General features: G+C 41.0%; 1 protein-coding gene across 1 annotated transcript in view; it reads left to right on the top strand.

Moving 5' to 3' along the window:
- The first annotated feature begins 4,101 nt into the window (after positions 1-4,101).
- The window catches only part of Akt (Akt kinase), a 319,015-nt gene continuing 304,003 nt past the window's right edge, over positions 4,102-19,113 (top strand). Inside the window, exon 1 of the mRNA XM_067155280.2 lies at positions 4,102-4,344. The gene's annotated coding sequence lies outside the window, so the exon portion shown is untranslated. The remainder of the gene's footprint in view (positions 4,345-19,113) is intronic.

Below are 19,113 nucleotides of genomic sequence, written 5' to 3'. Positions count from 1 at the left end.
GGATGAAATGATGATGAAGATGACATACACCCAGCCCCCGTGCCAGCGAAATTAACCAATTAAGGTTAAAATTCCCGGGAATCGAACCAGAGACCCTTGTGACCAAAGGCTAGCACACTAACCATTTAGCCATGGAGCCGGACAGTCCATGTGATGAATGGTGTGGTGTATGTAGTTCATTGGGCTTGGCATACTGATATGTAAAGTACCTTCTGGATCGGTGACGAAGGCAAGGGGACACGATATCAATCCTTATCATTAGACCCGAATGTTCAGGTATTTATAGGTAAATTTATTTATTTATTTATTTATTTAATCGTATGGTGATTTTATACAATATATATATACAAGGCAAAATCAAACTTTAAAGTCCATCCTTCTCAGCCATTCAGTTCAACCGGGTGTGAGAGCGAACAAATCGTCAGGAGTGCCAGGGTACGAATGAATGCAAACAAATTAGAGCGAGTAACAAGTATACTCTAGCCCGGACAACAGTTCTGCCACGAGATTTGCATAAACATTAGGAGCCCGACCTATCAGAAACCCTAGAAGTTATGTTACCCTCACTACATTACAGGAGAGCGGGCTAGACGACACGAAATTTGTTTGCATTCTAATCTATTTCTGCCTGAACAGCCGAAGTCTACTTATCCTAATACGCCTCTTCAGTGATGCCTAGGCTATCTATGGCAACTGATGGTGGATCTGTTGTGGATGCAAGCAATCTTCGGACTGAGGATTACCGGTAACTAAACATGCATACGTACACGCACGCACATTAATGGTGTCCCGACATAAACAATCAACACTGCCCCACTCCAGTACTGAAAAGGAGTGGAAGGGAGTGGACAGGTAGTGCTGAATACACAGTGTGTGTATTCCGGCGTTATACTGTAACATTGTAATAAGATGGCTCCTATCCTATCACAAGTGAATCGAGGCCATATTATTGGCATGTGGGAGGCTCACATGGTCCCTAGCAATAGCACAAGCAATACCATGCAGTCTTAAGACAGTTTGGAGATGGATAGAACTATGGCAAGAACGAGGTGAAGAAGGATTGGTAGACCCGATATAACGCAGCTACAAAATATTCCTAACTAGTATAAAATACTTTTCGGTTAAAAACCTCCTTTACCTCTTAATACTGTAAATAACAGAGTAGGTTACTTTTTAATTTTTTTATGTTAAAATGCTATTTGTTCGGGGCGTCGAACTATAGAGTTCTTTTGCCGCTGCTTGCACAATATATGAACCTGCATGTAATTGGAATTGCGGAAGTGTTGAGTGTTGAATCTGAGAAACGTTAAGGACAACACAAACACGCAGTCCGCAGGCCAGGGATATAATCATTTACAATTAAAACCCCCTGAGCCGGCCGGGAATCGAACCCGGGGTGGCCGGACGCGTTGCCCCGTACACCGCGAGGCCGGACGAGTAGATAACCTAATGCTGTACTTCAATACATCCGCCATTGTGCCTATTTCGATCACAACGAAGTCTTGTAGCGGGCTGTCTGCATGCAGTCCATGCAACAATGCGTTAAGCGAGAAGGTGAGTCATTGTGCCTTCGACACTACCCCTTCACTCCCTTCCCCCATGTTTTGTACTGGATTGGCCTTCAACACTACCCCTTCACTCTCTCCTCTTCCTTGCAGTACTGGAGTGGCGCAGTGTTGATTGTTTATGTCGGGACACCATTAATGTGCACGTCTGTACATGGTACCTATACGCAGTAGCGGCGATTAGGGGAAAAGTCGCCACATTTTTATTCTTTTTCTTTTAGCCGGCCAAAACTAGGAATTATTAAAACAACAAATCTGTTCAAGCCCTGTTGTCTTATCACCTAATTGTTTCCTTTATTTCCTTAATTATTAACAAAATTATTAGCGGAAATATGAACAAAATGTCGTTCGTCGCGGCTAACCGATTTGTATAACGCCACAGAATGTAGTGGATACTTTGCTTTTGATGTGAAGGAGGGTAGCAGAGGTATATCTTTTTGTCAAGATCATGGACACTGAGGTATGATTCACCCGCTTTAGTGTCTGTTAATTGGTTAGTGTGTAGTCAAATAGTAAATGCTTTTTAATTGTATAATCACGCTGTACGTGTAATATTGTTCCTTTAGTGAAAGTTTATTGCATAGAATTGAATCAAAACCTAAAAAAACTATTATTGCCGCACTTAAGTTGGTGAACTGTCAGCCTTTACCTCTCTGTCGAAATTCGTTCATTTTGTAGCTTTTTCTTTTCAGTTTTGATGTGTATACCCTCATCCCTCCACCTCTACGCTATATCCCACAAGCCCGGGTACATTTTCTTGTCTGTACATTTTATTGCGACCCCCCCCCCCTTCTAATTCCCAATCGCTGCTACTGCCTATGAACATCAGACCATCTGATACGTGGGAGGAAGCGTTGGGTGATTAGGAGCTTCGGAGACATGTCTGGACTCAGAAAAATGAGATGACATTTAATGTTGAAAAGTGTCAAGCAGTTAACTTTGGGAACAAGACACGCAGGGCAGTGGGCGATTACAAGTTAGCAGGGGAAAAAGATCAGTTTTGAGGATAATTGTAGATATTTAGGTGTCGTATCAGAGGGTTGTAAATTTCACTGAGGAAGGCATATGGGGGATGTAGTTAAAGAGGCATTTAGGTAAGTGGTGGTGGTGGTGGTGATTATTGTTTTAAGAGGAAGTACAACTAGACAACCATCCTCTGTATAACACTAATCAGTGAGAAAAACGGAAGGGATCCGACATTTCGAAAAATAAAGGGCCGAAGAAAGACAAGGGCCACGAAGGGCGTGAAAATGAAGACTTCCTAGCCCTCGCAAACCTAATAGCGTCGGGGTCGGAAAATAACAAGAGTTGGCCAAGGAAGGTCGGATAGGATATGTGAAAGTGAGGAGCCTGGCACAAGTAAGTGGAAGCAATGCCAGGACTCACTTTTAGTCGACAGGTGTTATTGTACAGCTCCCACCCACAGGGGGAGCATTTAGGTCACTGTATATAGCAGGGCGGATATTAAAATGTAGAAGCAGGGGCGTAAAGGAGATGGCATATTTAACATTTGTAAGACGTCAACTGGAGTATGCTTCCATATCAAGATTTTTTGGTGAATGAACTGAAGCAGGTACTGAGAAAAGCAGCTAGGTGTATCGTGGGGAGCCACAGAACGACTATAGCAGTGTTAGTAGCATGCTAGGGAAATTCGAGTGGGGAAGTTTATCAGAAAGGAGGTTGAGAAAGTAGGGGTTTTTGTTTTAGAGCACATTGTTAAATATGATTGCAATCCATTTGCTCTGTAAGGGAGGGTTATTTTTCTTTTAGAATTTGCTTAACGTCGCCCTGACACAGGTAGGTCTTACGGTGACGATGTAAGAGGAAAGGCTTTAATTAAGGTACAGCCCCAGCATTTGCCTGGTGTGAAAATGGGAAACCTTGGAAAACCATCTTCAGTGCTGCCGATAGTCGGGTTCGAACCCACTATCTCCCGAATGCAAGATGATAGCTTCGTGACCCAAATCCGCGGCCAATTGCTCGGTCGTGTAAGAGAGTTACAATGCTTGACTATTGCAGTAGGTATCGTAACACATCAAGAACTTCACGCTGAAACAACAATAATAATTATGTCGTACTATATAATGTTCAAAGAAATATTTATAATTTCATAAATAAAGGATTTAGTTTTTACCATTTTTACCATCTTCATAAACGCTTCTCAGTGTTAATATTGAGGATCATTGGGGATTAAAAGCTTGGATTTCGGTTGTGACTAGTGGCGATCTTGATCATTGTTTAAGAGGCCAAACCGATGAAATGAATTGAAGGTTGTATAGGTGTACAAGCAAAGGTTCTTGCAATGAAATATGTCATGATCATAACGCATTTTATGATAATCTGTTAATCACAAACCAGAAATTGGAACGGGACAATACGACGATAGTAACGCCCTCATGTGAGTAATTCTGTTACTACAGCACTGCACTACTTTCCTGCGGTCATTTTACGTAGTTGAGGTTGCCAGCCTTTGCTTGTTTCACTCCGCCCACTTTTCTTCAGGTTTAAGCTGATCCCGACAGAGCGAACGAGAGAGTGTATGTTCGGAGTGCGACGCTTGTTGTGACGGAAACTCTTTGAAGAAGCATATCAATCGTGTGTTGACAAGATTTGGACAAGATGTTGGTTCGGTGATAGAGTTGTATGTTTTTTAACAGTGTGTGTTCTTGTAATTATACGCGTGACTGTGCAGTGTGAAGTGAAGATGTGTTGAATTATCTGCAGCGTTTTATTGGATAACTGACTGTATTCTGTAATACTTCTCAAGTACATTATTGGAGTGAGTACAACATGCTGTTTTGTTTTGATCAGTAAATTTGTTGATGTGTGTTTTAATTGTTTGGTGCGTATGTAGCATTGTTGCTGAGTCAATCGCAATAAAGAACTAAGTATTTAGACTATAGTTTCCGCTTCTTGTTGGTTTATGGCCTCTTTCGGTTTGTTGACATTTTTTTTGGCATGTGAAGAATTTGTTTTTTTGGTGGACTACCTGCACTGTTGTGCGAACCGTCAAAGTTGAAGTAAACATGCCTTACTCGGTCAGTTTCCTAGCAGAATCTCTTGCACAGGTGTCTCAACTTTCGGTACTTGTCTTATCAGTATTTAAATATATGGCCTTAGAGCTGATATCTATGCCAAATAGATTTCAAAATGACCTTGTTAGTCTCCATGTATGGAGGGTAATGACTGAATTTGCGTTTATTTTTACTGTCGAGAGCACGATTGGGAGGTACTTTTTGCGTGGTTCATAAACATAATCCATGTACAAAAATGTTCATTCTAAGAAATTTATTAGTTAATTTTTAAAACCTTTAACAAATGTTAATCCTATAAATGGGCATTCATTCTGATAAACTGCTATGAAATAAATGCAGCAGTTACACACGTCCTTGAAGAAAATTATCTGAGTTTTTGTGATAAGAAAATGTTGTCTTTTCTTGGTTTTTAATCGGCTAATTTCGGTATTCTCTGGATATCTAATTATTTAGTAGAGAAAGAATTTATTCATAAACGACTTTCGTCCGTAGTTTTTTCCTGTGGTAAATGATTCTAAAATTGTGTTTTAGCATAATTAATCCAACTTCAATTATTTATTATTTTTCATTTAATATTTTTGAGGGCAATGTATTTTTAAATTAGCAACTTTGGGTGATTAAGTGTGTGGCAGGTGGAGTTTATTTGGAATTGACTACCAGTTTTAGTACATTCTGATGTTTCATAGGAATTGACAGTTTGCTATTTATCAGGCAGAATGTGTAGTATATTTGGGATGAGAATAAAAATCAGAATTTTTAGGTTTGTTTTCTTGTTTTATTCTTTAAACTTTAAATGCTTCTATCACAAATTGAGAAATTAGCAAGAATTTACAAAGATCTCTGTTTGTAAACCAGATTAGGCTTATCAGCTGTGACTGAGTGTAAAGGGTAGAATTTGGATTGTTATTAAACAAAAAGACAATATTCACAATAAGGAACAATCAAATTATCTTACCTTACAGTGTTAAAATGACTGAACTGAATTTAAATGTCAGTAGAGATCTTTAAGTTGTTTGGAGTAGTTTCTGAGAAAACTGTGTTTAGTTTAATTGATTTTAAAAAAATTCAGCCAATTTTTCAAACTGTAACTTGCTTATTATCATACTCTTCATGTAACTTTATAGAAGTGTCCGTAAACCTGCCAGTTATCACAATTCCAAGTAAGATTTGCCTAATATCTACTTTCTTATAATGTTACAAACCGTGGGTAGCATAATGTCAACTTTTCCCTGATATTCATAGGTAGGTTGATTTGTATCTTTAGGAGTAATGATTATGATTGATTTAGAAGAGACCTATGGTATTGTCGTCAGAGCAAAATTTTGCGAAAATCTGACATGTAAAGGGATATTGGAGAAGAGAATGAATATGGTGAGGGCGGTTGTGTCAAGAGATGTGGGTTTAAATTCGTAACCAGAGTTGGACGGGAAGAGAAGCCTACTGTCACCTTACTGTTTATATATTTTTAAATATATCATGAGGGAGTAGCTGGTAATGTAATTGTTTTGCCTCATAAAACAACAATGACCACCACAGTATCATGGAGTTAGCATAAGAACGTATAGCTTTGAACACAATGTCATTTGTTTTTGACATTATGATTTGGAGAAAGGATGAGGAAAATGCAGTAAATGAGAAGTGAACTACAGGGAATGAGAATCAGTGTGGAAAAAGCATAATGGCTATGATTATGATAACTGACAAGGATGAAGAAGGAACTACTTAATTCAGGAACTAAGATATTGAATTTGTAGATATCTTCAAATAAGTAGGCTTACTTGGGGAGTGAATTAATGAAGAGTTTGTGATTGGATGGTGGTTGTTTTAATGGGTTATTAGCTTCTGGAAATGAGCAATGGGAGATGTGACTTGAGAATGTTGTCTACATGGCATGTAAGTTACTGCGAATTGTTACATAACCAGATAACAGAGTATGAAGAAACACATACAGGCACCAGAAGTAAAATTTAGTCTGTTTGAAGTATAAGTAATGGAAAGCAACCAACAAGTTGACAGTGATGAAAAAAGGACGAGGCCAGTCTCCAGGTCTTCCTAAAGCCAGGTTCTCCCCTCTTCGATCCTAGTTCCTCTACATCCATTTCTTTGCAGCCCTCGACAAGCTCATTTGTGCTTCCCAGCCTCATCACGAGCGTGGAATTGAACACTCGTTGGGAGGCTGTCTTGATGTGGATAAGAAGGAAATTAGGGAAATGTCTCTTCCCTTTCTCCTGTCTTTATCAGGCTTTGTTCTTATCCCACACTTCGAAATCAAGACAGAACATATATCAAGATTATCCTTCAATGAGCATTGAAGCTCGCCCTTGTGATGAAGCTGGAAAGCAGAAATAAGCTCGTCAGAAGCTGGGAAGTACTGGGAGTGGCAGGGAGCGAGCTTGTCTGTGTGCACATGGGTAGATTGTTCTCCTGTTGTGGGAGTGGCAAGGAGCGAGCTCGTCTGTGTGAACATGGGGAGATTGTTCTTCTCCTGTTGTGGGAGTGGTGAGGAGCGAGCTCGTCTGTGTGCACATGGGTAGATTGTTCTCCTGTTGTGGGAGTGGCAGGGAGCGAGCTTGTCTGTGTGCACATGGGTAGATTGTTCTCCTGTTGTGGGAGTGGCAAGGAGCGAGCTCGTCTGTGTGAACATGGGGAGATTGTTCTTCTCCTGTTGTGGGAGTGGTGAGGAGCGAGCTCGTCTGTGTGAACATGGGGAGATTGTTCTTCTCCTGTTGTGGGAGTGGTGAGGAGCGAGCTCGTCTGTGTGCACATGGGTAGATTGTTCTCCTGTTGTGGGAGTGGCAGGGAGCGAGCTTGTCTGTGTGCACATGGGTAGATTGTTCTCCTGTTGTGGGAGTGGCAGGGAGCGAGCTCGTCTTTGTGAACGTGGGGAGATTGTTCTTCTCCTGTTGTGGGAGTGGCAGGGAGCGAGCTTGTCTGTGTGCACATGGGTAGATTGTTCTCCTGTTGTGGGAGTGGCAAGGAGCGAGCTCGTCTGTGTGAACATGGGGAGATTGTTCTTCTCCTGTTGTGGGAGTGGTGAGGAGCGAGCTCGTCTGTGTGCACATGGGGAGATTGTTCTTCTCCTGTTGTGGGAGTGCCAAGGAGTGAGCTTGTCTATGTGAACATGGGGAGATTGTTCTTCTCCTGATGTGGGAGTGGTGAAGAGCGAGCTCGTCTGTATGAACATGGGGAGATTGTTCTCTTGTTGTGGGAGTGCTGAGGAGTGAGCTTGTCTATGTGAACATGGGGAGATTGTTCTTCTCCTGATGTGGGAGTGGTGAAGAGCGAGCTCGTCTGTATGAACATGGGGAGATTGTTCTCTTGTTGTGGGAGTGCTGAGGAGTGAGCTCGTCTGTGTGAACATGGGGAGATTGTTGTTCTCCTGTTGTGGGAGTGGCGAGCTCGTCTGTGTGAACATGGGGAGATTGTTGTTCTCCTGTTGTGGGAGTGGCGAGCTCGTCTATGTGAACATGGGGAGATTGTTCTTCTCTTGTGGGAGTGATGAGCTTGTCTGTGTGAACATGGGGGAGATTGTTCTTCTCTTGTTGTGAGAGTGACGAGCTCATCTATGTGAACATGGGGAGATTGTTGTTCTCCTGTTGTGGGCGTGGCAAGGAGCGAACTTGACTGTGTGAACATGGGGAGATTATTCTTCATCTTCTGTGTTTGCATGTTTGTCCTTAACCCACCTGGTAGCCGTGAGCATTAAGGCATCATGGTCTGACATTTTGGTTAGCCGGTTCAAGTCCCATTGCCAGAAGAAAAAGTTTCTAATTGGAAGGGGGGTTGGCAGGGTAGGAGAGGTAGCGGTATGTACAGTAAAATTTCTCATCAGTAGATTGCGTGTCAAAAGCTTGACTTCAATTCTAAACCCATCCGCATGTTTCATATGGGGTGAGGACGTGACGCTGTTGTTGATAGCGATTTGTCTGTCAGATGGAGAGGTTAAGCCCTGGGCAGACACTTTGGTGTTATTCGACATGAGTAGGCCATGTGCTGTAACTGTGTTTCACCCTCTTCCCTACCTCATTATCATCATCTCACTCCCAGGTCGCCCGTAGGAGTTAAATATAAAGATCTGCACCAAGTGAGTCCTCTGACACTTTGGCTCTAAAAGCCATACATTAAATAAATATGTTTGTTCTTGACTCCTCTTGACTGACCCGTCATTATATTTATTCCATCACAAGTTCCATTTTATGTTCCTATCTTTCCGTATAAGACTTAATTTGTCACTTGTATGTTCCTGTCCATTACTTAATTATATAGGAAAATTAAATAATAATTTGGATGGAAATACACAGGATTGTTTTGAGTATATTAAATAAATGATTGAAGAGAGTATGCCAACATGAACTAAGAAATTGCAAATGAATTGAAATTGCAGGTTTTGGGGTTTGTTAAGACCAGTGTTGGCCAACAGGACAGGACTTGGATTGGAACATAGTGATGGATCAGGATTGTGGAGGGGAGTCATGTTACCTCAGTTCTCTTCCAACCCCAGTGGTATTTCTAGGGAGCCTAAATTTACACTCGGTCTTTATCGTAATCTTCTTCCCGTGATTATGAGGCTGATGGCCTCATTGTATGTTGCCTCGCTGTGCGCCACCATCAGCTTTTGCCATTTCCTTATGGCCTTAACTGAGTAATCTTCACTTGCACTGTTTGAGGATACAACCAGTTTCTAGGCTGATGACTTGATGGAGAAAAAAAAAAAGAATAGCATTATTTTTTTGTGGGAAATGTAATAACCTACTTATTAATTCTCTATCAGTTTAAGATTGCTAATGAGACTTCCAAGACATACCAATGCAGGTGACAACTCAACATGGCCAGAATCTATTGTAACTATTGAAGATGCCATTATCCTAATAAAATGTCCCAAATATTAGCCGTTTTGCTGGTGAGACCTAGTGTTTTGGAGTGCGCTGTGTCTTCCAGTGTGGGCAAGAGCTATTTTGTTACTTTCATTGGTCTGTCACAGTTTATCCTTGGCCGTGACAATATGAAAGTGACTGAGGTATGAGCGATTCTAGTAATGCCATTCCTTATGCAGCCAGTCCCTGTTGTGAATGGTGTGAAAATGTTGCTTATAGGGTCTGTTGGTGCATGCATTTCAGTGGGCTTGGCATACTTCTGGCTCATTGAGGAAAGCAATGGGAAACTACCTCACTCCTTCATTTCCCCAGTATGCCTCTTCAGTGATGCCTAGGTCATCTATGACATCTAATGGCAGAGCTGATGAGGATCCAACCAGGCTGAGGACTGAACATACACATACAGCCCAAGTATCATAAGTGGTAGCAATTTGAATCCTGCAACTTATCTTACAAATGTGTTTGCCACTTCCTTCATAAACTTTCAACCAGAAGAGTTTGTGGTCTTGATTTCAAGAGTATAAGATAAGTTCTTATGAAATATTTTGATACTAAAGTCTCTGTGTTTACATCTGAGAGCGTTTATATGATTGGTTTGAAATGAGTTACTTGACCATTGGAGTTCTTTTCCTTCTACCACTTTTCCCACATTGATGGGGTCGTGGGTCTGTTTTTCGGCCGGATGCCCTTCCAGACGCCAACCCTATGTGGAGGGATGCAATCACTATTGCGTGTTTCTGTGGTGGTTGGTTGTGTAGTGTGTTGTTTGAATTTGAAGAGGAGAGTGTTGAGACGGACACAAATCCCAGTCCCCGAGCTAGAATAATTAATCTGACGCGATTAAAATCCCCGACCCTGCGGGGAATCGAACCCGGGACCCTCTGAACCGAAGACCTCATCGCTGAAATTAAGTGGAGATGTTTGATAAATTTCCAGCTTCTTTGAAATCATTAAGAAAAGACTAGGTAAGTTACACAGTAATTATTGATAGGGGATATAGGCATCAGCCTTAAATTTCCTTCAGTTTCCACTGGAACATTAGGCATTCATGAAGATGTACCATCACTCTTTCTTGATGCTATCTGGTTTACCTTTTTCCAGCTCTTTCCCTGTTGTCAACCTTCATCTTCTAAGGTGTCTCCAAGTACAGTAGTAGTAATTATCTTATTGCACCTACAAGCCAAGTGCAGATTCTGAAGTGACGCGAATGGTGAGGGTATGGGAAAAATATCTAGTTGCTTTACGTCGCACCGACACAGATAGGTCTTTATGGCGACGATGGGGTAGGAAAGGCCTAGGAGTTGGAAGGAAGTGACCGTGGCCTTATTTAAGGTACAGCCCCAGCATTTGCCTGATGTGGAAATAGGAAACCACGGAAAACCATCTTCAGGGTTGCCCACAGTGGGATTCGAACCCACTATCTCCCGGATGGAAGTTCACAGCGGCGCGCCCTTAACCGCACGGCCAACTCGCCCGGTGGGAAATATATCAATATCAATGGTTGCACAAGGATGTGTTTTAATAATTCAGCAGTAATTTCTTAAAATATTCAATGAATCAGAAAATATGAGAGTAATGTAATTCAATTACTTGATATTATTTGTTTATAAAATTGATGGCAATTACCGGTAGTGGTAAAAAAAAAAAAAAAAAAAAAAAAAACTGAAGTAGGGCCTAGTGTAAAGGGGAATAACATACCAAAAGTTAAACCGTAAATATGGCCATTTCTAATTTCTCCCTTCCTCTCTAGTATCCTGTCATTTACCATCTGTTCGGCTCCATGGCTAAATGGTTAGCATGCTGTCCTTTGGTCCAGAGGGTCCCGGGTTCGATTCTCGGTCGGGTCAGGCATTTTAACCTTAATTATTAAATTCCAGTGGCTCGGAGGCTGGGTGTGTGTGCCGTCTTCAGCATTAGAATTCATCATAGGTAGGGCCCCATTATCATTTTACGCTCATTGTTGGCCAATCTGTATCTAACATCCCTAACATACTAGCTTTGCCATCTCTTCTTATACTGTAAAGCCTATTCATTTATTTGTAGTTGACCTTTCTCTTGTGTTCTTATCTTTTTTTTAGGAATCTTTGCCCTCCTTGTACTTCTCTTGTTAAATTTGTGTATTGAGTGAATTTTTATGAAACAAGGTAATCTAATTATTTTTAGATGTACTGTCATTCAGTTATTAACCTGCGGTTAGGGGTAGCGTACTCGCCGCTTACCGGAGGCTCCGAGTTTGATTCCCAGCCCGATTAGAAGCCTTTCTCTTGGACAGTCGAGAATTCTTCTGAGGACGCAGAGCACAGTTTTCTGCGAAACGTTAAGAATTTCACCTTATTTTCTTGACATGGCATAAGCCCAAAAACCTATACAATATCATGTTATAACCTTGTTGACTTTTTTTCCCTACAGTTACATTAGTAATCTAGCGGTGTTGGGTAGTGGGAGAATTGACACGGCACACATCATTTAAGAATAGTCAGTTAGGAACAAATAATAGCATAAACACAATGATTTATCATTGTCCGAGTAGAGCGCAATCAAATGAGGAGACTCGTACAAACATGAAAACAGAAAAGGACAAGGACGATCTCCATATCATATATTGCCATGTGCATATAGATGGGCATCTTGTCCCAGAAAATTGTAACCAAGCTGGGAATGAATCCTGCAGTGATGTTTTAGCAACGAAGCAAGAAGGGCGTAACCTGGTCGCCGAATTTATAAATTTTATCATCGTCGTCTTCCACCGCTTTTCCAACACCCTGGCGTAGTCACGGGTTTGAATGTTGTACTGTCAGATGGCCATGGCGCCAATCCTGTATGGAGATATGTTTTTACTAATTGCGTGTGTCTGTGGTAGTTGATAGTGTTGAGTGTGTATGAAAAGGGGTGTGTTGGGACAGTCACAAAAATCCAGTCCCCGCGTCAGAGGAATTAACCAGACGGAATTAAAATCCCCAACCTGGGATCCTGGGATCATTCAGTCTGATACATTTATAAAGTTAATACCTTCTTAATTTAATATTCCAAGTAATCATCGAAGATGATCTTGAAATTGGTGTTCCACAAGGTCCAGAATTGCCCTGGCCATTATTTTGGCTCATATGGCCGAAATGCGCTGACTGGGCGATAGCAATGCAGCATAAAATCATGGAGGACGTAAGCCAAACCGTAATAAAACTGAAGTGGCATGTTTTCATTTCGGCATCAAGTTCACCAATCGTAAACTGAATATTCAGTTGAGGACAATCGCCTAGTCCATAATAAATATCCGGAATATCTTAGGGTCACACTTGACTGAACACTGATCCTGAAAGAACACCTAACAAGGGCAGCAGCTAATGAATATGAAAAATAACATCCTTCTAAACCTATGTGGTACTTATCCCATCGTTGCCTTAACAACCTATCTGTGTCGGTGCGACATAAAGCAAATTGAAAAAGAAAACCTTTATCCATCAACACGATAATTAAAACAGATAAGATTTCGCCTCTTAGTACCTGGCTTTTCACCACATTGACCATCTCCCAACATTGTGGAGGTCTTTCGGTAGGCGCTCACAATTCTGCAACTTATTTATTGCTCTGTACCATCATCGGCAAAAAAATAGTTTTGTCATTCCAGTGTTTTCCAAATATTGGGTCGATGCATAAATTCGTGCGGTTCTTATATTTTATTGTATTTTACTGTCACTGTCAGCACTGTAACTCACAATCACTCAGTGATGTATTCACCTCCACACTCTGTCTTTCTGCCAACGTTCAGGTAGCAGTTGAATGGTTCACCTGTAAAACTGTTTTGATTTTGACTGGAAGAAATCTTTTAGCCATTGGTCAAGAGAATCTTCGTCAGGAAACACTTACCCCCGAATGTGGTTAGAAAGAGAGCGGAAAAGATGGAAATCTGAGGGGCAAGGTCAGGGCAATACGGAGGATGAGGAAGGGGTTCCCAACCAAGTTCAGCTTTGGTCAATTGCGATGTATGCGGACGAGCGTTTTCATGGAGCAATAATACTGATTGTTGTCTTTGTCTTTTGTTGTCAATAACAACGGCAAGCCGTCTTAGCTGGTCATTATACACAGCAGAGGTAATCGTTACGTTTTTCTGAAAAAGTTCACGGTGAAGAATGCCATCTTTGTTCCACCAAACACAAACATGATTTTCTGTGGATGGGCACTATCCTTAGCACGGGGAGATGCCTTTTTTGCTGGGCTGAGCCACTCTTTCCTCTTCTTCATGTTGACATACAGGCACCATTTCTCGTTACCGGTGATAATGTTCGAAAGGAACGCTTCGTGCCTATCGCAAGCTAACCGGGGCTGGGCAAGCAATGACGAACATATGTTTACTCGTTGATTTTTGTTACTGTCACTTAGCACACGTGGTACCCATATACTCAATTTCTGTACCTTACGCATCGAATGCAAATGGCGTACAATCATTGACTGATCACATTCTCATGAAGCATTTCATTCAAGCGATTTTCATCAAAATCTGAAGGTCTTCCATAACGTGGATCATCAGACAAGTCAGACCGTCGTGCTCGAAAGCGGGAAAACGATTTTTGTGCTGTTCTTTCGGCAATTTCTTCATTCCCGCACACTTGACAAATTGTTCTCGCAGCTTCTGCTGCACTGGATCCTCGGTTAAACTCAGAGTAAAATGTGTCCGAAATGCTCACTTGTCTCAACTTGACATTCCATATCCGTTTGAAATATACACAAATATACGTTCACAATCAAGAAGATCTGTGTTTCACAGCACACAAACTCCAAACTCAGTTAAAACAACGGAATAATGATAAGCAATCCCTTCACGCCTCATTGTTGCCACCTCAAAAGAATACCGCACGAACTTATGCGTCGACCCTATAATATTATATATATCAGAAAGCATAGCTCCAGTAATCCTGTCTTAAAAGGAGTGGATATGTCCAAAAATTCGGAAATTATCGAAATTGCTTTTCTGGGGTCAAATTACTTATGGACCTTGCATTTTCAGACGGTGCCTATCATTTTGCCATATCTCATTCCTAATTTTGAAAAACAATGACAGATGACAATGGAGTGGCTATGGCTTGGAAGCAAAAAACAATTTCTCCATCTAGTCACCCTTGAACGTATTTTTCTTTGTTGAAGGTGACTGCGGTGGTAAGCTATGCTCTTTAGATTGTCATTTGTTTGTTTTTCAGTTGCTTAGTTACATCTTCAAATGCTGGGGCTGTACCTTAATTGAGGCCACGGCCGCTTCCTTCCAACTCCTAGGCCTTTCCTATCCCATCGTCGCCATAAGACCTATCTGTGTCGGTGCGACGTAAAGCCCGTAGCAAAAAAAAAAAAAAAAAAAAAAAAGTTACATCTTCGAAGTGGTTTCCATGGAACTGTTGAATTCCCGCGCCAATTTGTGTCTGGCTTGATTGTGTGAGAATTTCGTTGAATTACAGAGTAGTTTCCGTTTTGTCTTGCATGTACGTTAGTGGACATCATGCCTAGAAATACTCTGATGGGTTTTTAAGAAGAGAAGCCTTGTTGGGAAACCAGAAAATTCATAACATCAATAGCGGATCGCCAAGCAATTCCTCATGTGAGTGAGTCCTCATGTCAGTTCTTCAGAATAGAAACTGAAGTCATTAGACGAAGAGTATAAAACATTTCTTGAAAATGCAAAAGGAGATATGAACGATGTACGTGACAAAACCAATATTCAAAGATCTTCCAGACAGTGCATTGTTAAAAAAGTGCGTTCATGGTAAAACGCAAAACCCCAAGCCCCAAGGCAACGTTTGTGCAGATAAGTAGGCCTACCCTGCATTTTGGTGTTTACGACGCAATCTTAGGATTTAACAAAGGTTGCATTGGAAAATGCAAGGCGATCAATAAAATCATCGGTAGTGTGGGAACCTGTGTGTTTAAAGCTGTGCAGTCCGTTGACAGTGAAAGGGTTTTTTTTTTTTTTTTTTTTTTTTTTTTTGCTAGGGGCTTTACGTCGCACCGACACAGATAGGTCTTATGGCGACGATGGGACAGGAAAGGCCTAGGAGTTGGAAGGAAGCGGCCGTGGCCTTAATTAAGGTACAGCCCCAGCATTTGCCTGGTGTGAAAATGGGAAACCACGGAAAACCATTTTCAGGGCTGCCGATAGTGGGATTCGAACCTACTATCTCCCGGATGTGAAAGGGTTAAGAAGGCAGGCAGGGCAGTTAGGGAGCTAGAAAACAAGGCAGCGGGGATGAGAGAAATGTGGAAGAGAAAGATTTTGTTTAAGATGAAGGAAGATGATTCCTATGGTGCCGGCATGTACTGAGAACCTGACAAAAACTTTGATAGCAATTTCCCAAATAAAGTAATTTTTGGACAATAAGTCCTTTTTCTGGAGAACTATTCTACATGAGAAGCTGAAATTTTTAGTATCTATTGTTGAAAGTATACTTCATGATTTAATACGGCTGATTTTGAAAATTTCATTTAGTTCAAATTTTATGTATGAAAATGTATAAGAAAATAGTAAAAAAAAAAATGTAATGGTGGGATTGAAATTTCGTAAAAATCTGAAAATTATTTTTTTAAGAAATGGCTGTGTTAAATTAACCACGAAGGCATGTAGTATACGTGTTGTAAATATGATAGAGCTGAGTGAAATACATCCCGAGAAAAAGTACATAAAAATTCCAGAATTTAACATTGGAAGGATAGGACATATCCACTTCCCTTAAGGAACGCCCCTCGTACTCATTACACAATTAGATAATGTTTCACCTAACTAATTGTCTGAGTTCTGTTTTCTAGAAAATTTACTTCCCATTCAATCACTTTTTTGTCTAGCCCTCATTTTCGTTAGTAACTGCGCCTTTAGCTCGGGGGGGGCTGGATGTTTTTGATCGTTTACATAACTATAACACTTCTCGCTGTCGACCACCATAGAAACTCGCAATATTGAATACATCCCTTCACATAAGCTTGGCGTGAGAAAGGCCATCCGGCCGTAAAACAGGGTTTAATCCACATGTAATACCCATCCCAAATAAGTTGGGGGGAAAGGCCAGAAAGAAGTGTTGAGAGAGGATAGTTGCCTAGTTGTACTTCCACGTAAAACAGTAATCACCATTACCGCCTTTCATGGCCCTTCTCTCCTTTACCGTTACCTTCAGTCGTTGAATCGAACCATTTCCTCTTTTGGCATTTTATGGATAGTTATTATTTCGTTGTACTTCCCCTTAAAAAATATTTACCACCAGTCAATATGAACTCGAAACTGGAGTCAGTTTGCTTGACATTGACACGGAGTTCCATTCCTTCGCTGTGGACTTGAAAAAAGTTCGCTTTCTTTGCTTCGAAACGCGTCACGTGGTTCAAGTTGTCTCGTGTTGGATATCACTTGGTGATGCGACGTGATTCCAGTTGATTGGACTAAACCGTTGTAGAGCCAAGGTCAGCAAAACTTGGGATCAACAAATTGTGAGGCAATTCAGTTTGTCAACCTTGACCGGAATTCTTGCCGCAATGAGCTGCTCCTAGGCTTCGAATAAACCAGTACTGATAGTTTCTTGTTCCTTTTCGTTGGATAGTTTCCGTGTTACTATGTGATAAAATTTCAACATTTTACTGCTGACTGCCCAGACATCATCCATTAAGAGCTGAATGTCCCTCAGAAAGGCTTAAACCGTACCAAGTTTGGTGTAGATCGATTCTGCTATCCACATAAAAAGTTACGAAAACTAAATTCTACTGGTTCCCATGGTGTTATGTGATGTTAGCATATTGATATAATATTATAGTCAGGAAAAATATGATTTTGTATATGGAGAGCAATATCGGAAACTGTTCAACTTATTTCAGTCGTTTTCACCATTAGAAAGCTTATTTCTCCCAAGTGATAATGGGCTAGACAGTATTATGCTGGCCCATAGGGAGCAGGCAGTGTTTTTACGTAGAGCAGGTCGGAAAAATTGTGTGTCTGGGACCCCTACAATAAGTATAGCCTACTGCCTCGACGGTTTGACCTGTTGCTATGGAGGCCATTAGGTGTAGTTATAATTTGTTTTCCTGAAAAAAGTTCGTATGCCTTTACTTCTTTACTCTAACAGTTTTACTGGAAAAATGTCCGGCTCCATGGCTAAATGATTAATGTGCTGGCCTTTGGTCCAGAGAGTCGCGGGTTCGATTCCTGGCCGCGTAGGGAATTGTAACATTAATTGGTTAATTCCCCCGGCACGGGGACTGGGTGTATGTGCCTTCATCATCATTTCATCCCCATCACGACGCACAGGTCGCCTACGGTAGTCAAATCAAAAAACCTGCATCAGGCCTCTCCGGAGGCCACATCCCATGAAATATTTAATTACTAGAAATTCTTTCTGTATTTTGGTGCATGCTTTATCCCATAAAAAACGAAATAAAGGATAAATTGTTTGTCTTCTAAAAATGCATGCAGCATTAAGAATGAAATTTCCCATTAAAAATATTTATATGCCGTAATTCTCACGGTTTGCTATAAAATTGCTCTTTTACCGTGTTTCAAATACGCGGCCCAGGGCGCTTGCGCGCCGAACGCTATACGGTGCGCCGGCTTGGCGAAATTCCTTTCTGTTATCCAGGAGTGGTGCAAGAACGACAGTCCTGTGAGGGGCGGAGGGCAGGGGCAGTGAAAGAAAGTGTGGACCAAACCGAAACGTAAAAGAAAAAAAAAAAAAGAAAAAAAAACGGAACTGCTTTCCTAATAGAATATAATTTATTGCATCTATTGTTACACATAATTAACGGAATCTTACAATTAGAACATACATTTGAATGAATTGAATGGATGAATGAATGCCTACATGAATTGATGGGATGGATGGATCCATCCGTCCGTCCGTCCATCTGTTTGCAGCCTTTGATAACATAAAATGAAATACATTTTACGGCATATATCACGGGCCCTTGTGTCAACTCAGTGTTTATTTTGAAACTGACTTTCCTGGAAACTGTAACAAGTATTGGTGGGTTCAAAATCCTTTCACTAGTGATTTTCCTTCGGATTTCAGCACTGCAGAAGAGGACGAACTGACAAAACTTCCGTTAGATTTTTCAGTAAAAGTGAACTTACTGTGTATGACGTTGCCAGAATTCTGGTATTCTTGAGCAAGAGAACACTGAAGATATTAATTCCTTTCTCAACTTCCTATCTCGGCAAGTGTGGCTTTACTTCAGTGACTATCATAAAAACCAAGTACAAATCAAGTCTTGTGAAGAGAAAGAAATGAGAGTGTGAAACAACGAACAGGCTCAACTTTCACACTGATAAAAGTTGTTTTTTATAATTTTCCTTTCATTTTTGTTTTAGTTTTATTTTTTCGAAAATATTAGAAAGGGAAGAACTTTATCCGTCTTTTATAACATAGTGAAGGTTTTTCATAGTGCACTTGGTGTGTACGAGGTTTGCCTTGTACGTTGGTTAGTTTCTTGGAGGAAATGTCCAAATATCGATCATTTTTACAGGGTTGGCCTATTCCTCAGGGGAGCCGCGGAAACATTGTTGTTGGTCAGGGAAGCCATGGGTCAAAAAGGTTGAAAACCACTGCGCTATACGCTTTGGTATTGGTTTAATTTTCCGTAGATGTATAGTATAAATATTGGAACATTTTCTTCTCTAGTGACAAA

Source organism: Anabrus simplex, chromosome 11, assembly GCF_040414725.1.
Source record: "Anabrus simplex isolate iqAnaSimp1 chromosome 11, ASM4041472v1, whole genome shotgun sequence".
Taxonomy (NCBI): domain Eukaryota; kingdom Metazoa; phylum Arthropoda; class Insecta; order Orthoptera; family Tettigoniidae; genus Anabrus; species Anabrus simplex.
The sequence above is the reverse complement of the archived record's forward strand: the minus strand, read 5'-3'. Positions and strand labels throughout refer to the sequence as shown.